Raw genomic sequence first — 5,767 nt, forward strand, 5'->3', positions numbered from 1 at the left:
GCGACGTGCGCGCAAGTGCGGAATTATCTAGCGACACACGCCACGGTACACTACCAGGCGGTCGCTAGGTACGCACAAGCCATCGGGGAGACACACCGTTTGGCAAGGCGGCACTTATTGCCATCGAACGTCGCGTCCCGTGACGCTACAGGCAAGATTGCCTTTAACCGCTCGGCAAGAAAGACTCCGGTGTTATCCGTCGAGTCCTCGTCGGAGGCCGCCTATACAGGCGCCTCACCCAACGCAGAAGGAATATTGGCGATGACGAGCCCCACAGTACACGCAAGTACCGTGAGCTCGCCGCCAACAAGTTTCCATCCTTCTCCGGTACCGTCAGTGGGAGGGGCTGTAGCCCCAATGCCCACTGTAGCCGGTTATGGCCGCCGCTACGGAAGCGGGGACCAACGCGCAAGGTGGGGACCGCCTCCGTGCCGGTTCTGTCTGGACCCCACTCACCGACAGGAAAGCTGCCCTATTGTCGCGGACGCCTCGCTGCGAGCCCAGCTCCTAGCAGCGAGGGAAGCGAACTATCAAAAGTTACGCATCCGACAGGGGCTCCGCCCTGGGTCTCCATTCAGTCGTCCACAGGGACCGGTGTGGCGAGGAAATCCCTCATCTCAAACCACGCCGGTCAACCTGGTGGACGAGGGGGTCGACAAGGCGGAGAAGCTGGTCGCTGAGGAGGAGGAGGATCTCCAACTCACGGGGGAAGACAGGGAGGACGCGTAGAGGCGACGTCGTCAAAACTCCCTGTCTGCCTCACCCCGGAGGATCCTTCCCCCTCAACTCAGGCAGCAGAGCCGAACCGAACGGAAGACGCGCCGACCGAAGCGGAACCTATTTGCTTCTTCAAGAGGCAGAACTATAAGGTTTCCGCTACGGTGGGGCTGCGACAAGCGAATATGCGGGCACTGTCCCCAGTCCTAGACTCGGGGGCAGCGCCCAACCTCATCCATATACGCTGTGTGGCCGAGCCATGGCGCGCGGCCATCCTTCCGGTAAAGAGCGCACCGCTGGTGGACGCCTCCAATCGCTCAATGAGCGCCCTTGGACAGCTTACACTGTACGTCCGCATCGGAGATTTCACAGCCAGGGTCAAGTTTCTCGTGGTCACTCGCCTGGCTGTGGATTGTATATTAGGGACCACCTTTATAGACCAACATATCAAGGCAATTCTACCACCGCGACGGAGGGTTCTCTTCCATCATGCCCCCTCAGTCGCACTTACAGGCACGACGCCATCCAAATTTACTCATAAGGAACACCGAACGGAAACAGAAAAATCGCCAAGAACCAAGCCGTTTCCCAGCAACACGCCGTCTCGGAAAATACGCATGGTGCGGGGAATTACAATTCCCCCCATGACGCAAGCAACCGTACGGGTGGCGACGCCGGTCGCCGGGCTCTGCTTCTTACAGAACCATCCCCGCACGGCAGAGAAGAACCTGTCGCTTATGGCGCAGGGAGTCATGGATATAAGGCCAGACATTCCGTTTTCGGTAATAATGAGCAATTTTAGCCATAATGCGGTCCATCTCCCCAAACACACCGTTATCGGACTCGCGCTACCATCGCCGACCCACATCCTAACCCTTCAGTCAGCCACAGGGGTGGCTGAAGCTAAGGAGGGGGGAGGAAACAAAAATAATCTTCCCCCTACAGTACCCCCTTTGGGTACCGTACAGGATGAGGGACAAGACAAGTCCGATACGGAAGAAGAACAGGAGAGAACCGACACGGATGAAGCCCCCCGATTGTGGACCGAGGATGTCCACATCGGTGAGGAAGACGGAGAACTACGCGAGAAAATAGTAGCTATGCTCTCCGAATTCAAGGAGATGTGGAATGGCCGCCTCGGGAAGATTGGTGCCACCAAGCACCGCATCGACCTCAAAGTGGGGGCCAATCCCATCTACCAAGCTCCGTACCGGGCTGGTCCAACCGCACGGGAAAAGGAAAAAACCGAGGTGAACCGCATGCTGCGGGCCGGCGTCATCGAACCGGCCACGGCAGAATGGGCCAGTCCTGTGGTCTTCGTACCCAAAAAGGACGGTACCATGCGGTTCTGTGTGGACTACCGCAAACTAAACGCACTTACCATCCGGGATTCCTATCCCCTACCGCGAATGGATGAGTGCATCGACTCACTCGGCGACGCAACAGTATTCACTACGCTTGATTGCAATAGTGGATACTGGCAAGTTGAAGTCGCCGAGGAGGACCGCGATAAGACGACGTTCGCGTCTCACTGCGGTCTATACCGGTTTGTGCGGATGCCGTTCGGTTTAAAGAATGCCCCAGCCACTTTCCAAAGGGCTGTGGACATCATCCTCTCCCGAGTTAAATGGGAAACCGCATTGGTGTACTTGGATGACGTCATCGTGTACTCTAAATCCATTACGGAACACCTCGATCACGTTAGGGAGGTACTACAACTGCTGTACACCGCCGGGGTATCGCTGAAGATATCGAAATGTACATTCTTCGACACTTCAGTGACGTACCTGGGGCACATAATCCGACCGAAACGGTTAGAGGTCGAGAGACGCAACGTCATCGCTATCGAGCGGGCGCTACCTCCCTCTAACCAGACGGAATTACGCTCCTTCCTGGGGATGTGCAATGTCTACAGGCGGTTCGTCCCGAACTTCGCCAAAATTGCCGCTCCCCTCAATAGGAAGACGAGCAAGGATCACCCCTTCGAACTGGGAGTCCTATCCGATTGGGAATATGAGGCCTTTGCCGAGCTAAAGAAGAGGCTGGTCTCACCGCCCATTCTGGCTCTACCCCGTCACGGTTACAAGTACACACTCGACACGGACGCATGTGCGTACCAAGTGGGGTGTGCCCTGCTGCAAGACCAACCGAACGGAGATAAATTACCGATTGGCTACTGGAGCCGTAGTCTCACGGATGCTGAGAAGAATTACACGACGACTGAGAAGGAGTGCCTTGCAGTCGTCTGGAGCATCCTGGCATTACGCCCTTACCTGTACGGTGCCACGTTCAATCTCCGAACGGACCATGAGGCCCTCCGGTGGGTCCTCAATTTGGCGGACAGCTCCGGACGGCTCGCCCGCTGGCGGTTACGCCTGGCGGAGTACGAATACGACGTACAATACCGGCCGGGTGTCAAACACCAATTGGCGGATGGGGTATCTCGCCTCCGGACGGACGAAGGGGAAACCGTCGCGGTAGACGACGAAGTCCCGTGCTTCGTCGTTCAAGTGTCAAGACAGGAGCCTTACGTGGGGCCCGTCGATATTGACTGGGCCCCAGCTACTGAACGGAGTCCCGGGAATGCGCGAGAGAGACCCCAGGCCCTTGCCGTAACTCCAGAACAAACGGACGTATCGTCCATGTCGGTTGAGGAATTTATCCAAGCACAGGCGGCGGACGAGTTCTGCATCCATGCCGCCCGAACCGTCGGAGAGCCAGACTCAAAGTATGACGTGGACCGTTACGGTTTCTTGGTGCGGAGGTCCCCTCTTGATGGGACACTGCAACGCGTCGTCCCGAAACGGTTAAGGGCCAAGGTGCTGTATTTGGCACACCACCCGAGGTTGGCCGGACACCCCGGTGGGACCAGGATGTACTATACCCTAAGAAGTGAGTACTACTGGCCCCACATGGCCAACGACGTGTACGCCACCGTACGGAACTGTCAATCGTGTTCTGCGACACGGGGCACGATTGTACGTCATCAAAAGGACATGAAACTATTCCCGGCGGCCGGACCCTTGGAGTTTGTCGCAATGGACCTCCTGGGTCCGTGGCCGAAGACCGCACATGGGAATCAGTTCGTCCTTGTGATTACCGACCGGTTCTCGAAGCTCACGCGCAGCATCGCGCTTCGTACGACAACCGCAGCCGTGGTGGCTAACGCATTCCTGGACAACTGGGTGTACGTCTACGGAGCACCACAGTACGTCCTTACCGATAACGGTCCGCAATTTGCGGCGAAGTTCTTCGACGCCGTGTGCGCATTGCTAGGCATACGTCACTATTTGACGACAGCCTACCACCCCCAAACTAACGGTCAGACCGAACGGTTTAATAAGACCATCGTGCAGAGGCTCCGACATTATGTCGAGGAGCACCAGCGAGACTGGGACGAGTTCCTCCAGCCTCTGACGTATGCTTATAACATACAAGTCCACCGGTCAACGGAGACTACTCCGTTTGACCTGGTGTTGACAAGACAACCGTCCGGATTAACCGTCGCGGGTACAGCGCCTCAGGCTGCGGGAGTCGCCCATGACGACCCACGTACTCCCGTACAGTACAAGCGGGCGACTCTTCGCAAGCTACGGGATGTCCTCGACCGTGCGCGGGTAAAGATGACCGCGGCCCAAAAGCGGTATAAGGAGAACTTCGATAAGAAAGTCCGATTCCGACCGGTAATACAGGAGGGCGACCAAGTCTACGTGGATCGCCCTCCCCGAGCCCTCCGAGCGGCTGAACGGCGTGGCCGTGACGGACAGGGGCTTGGGACGGACGACATGTCCGTCAAGCTTTTACCAAAGACGGAAGGACCCTTTCGGGTCCGCCACGCCACGGACACGACCGTTACTGTGGAGCAAGACGGGCTTCCCGTACGAGTCAGTATTGACCGCGTCACGCGGATGCCAAGGGGCCCGGGGGACCGGACCATGCCTACAGGAGGCATAAGTGTCCCTTCCGAACGGATTAACCCTCCCCATGGGGACGGTGCTAATACCCCCGAGGAGTTCGTCGTCGAGCGTCTCGTAGCGCATCGCGACACCCCTACCGGCTTGAAATACAAAGTGAGGTGGTATGGTTACACCCCCGCGGATGATACATTCGAACCTGCGGAGGGCCTACCACAAGCCTTTATCGATCGGTATTGGCGAGCCCACCGAGCTTAGTTCCGCTCGGTGGCGCAAGCTAAGAAGGGAGGTCTCCCGGATACTGTACCGGTTGAGACCACCCGCTTGTAGAGCATGCGGGGGGCGGAAGCCGCCTACGGGACCGTCACTACCGCTCGGAACTATACGCACGACGATGGGTTTTGCACCCTCTAAACTACGGCGGGCGGTCGACTTCGTAACCTCCCCGAACTAAGGGCCTGAGTTACAAAATTGGCCAGCCCTTCGGGGAGGTGCCGTGTGTCAAATACTGTACACGCCGCCTATAAGGCGTGTAATCCGAAACGGTGAAGTCCAGGGACCTCAGGGGGATCGCCTAGGTCACTAGGTGTCCCCCGAGGTCGACCATGGTCGACGATGGGGAGGTACGGCACGCCCGCAGTGCCCAAGATAAATACCGTCTCGGATACTTGCAGCGGCGGCGCAACCCCCGACACGTGGCAAAAATTGCCAAGTGTCATTCCGGCACTGCTGCAGTGGCCTGCGGCAAAAATCCAGGGACCAAATTGTGAGGGGTGACACCGTTCGGTTCGGCAATTACGTCGAAGTTGGGGCTACGTTTGAGCCCCTAGCGGGCTCAATAAAAATCGTAGCCCACCGCCGACAACGGCATCGTACTCCCCGCGTCAAGCCGCTTCGGACGGTATAAGGTCCGAAAAACGGTCAATGCCGACCCCGGCGGACCAGCCGCCAATTTCGGTCGACTTTGGGCTACGTTTTGACCCCTAGTGGGCTCAATAAAAATCGTAGCCCACTTCCGAGAACGGCATCGTGCTCACCGCGTCAAGCCGGACCCGGGGGTATCCACTCCGAAAAAGCGGTCATGGCGAGGTGTCAATCGATTTGGAAACGAGATCAGTTTTTATTGGTTTCTAGTG

This window comes from Chondrus crispus, genomic scaffold, assembly GCF_000350225.1.
Source record: "Chondrus crispus Stackhouse genomic scaffold, scaffold_18, whole genome shotgun sequence".
Classification (NCBI taxonomy): Eukaryota; Rhodophyta; class Florideophyceae; order Gigartinales; family Gigartinaceae; genus Chondrus; species Chondrus crispus.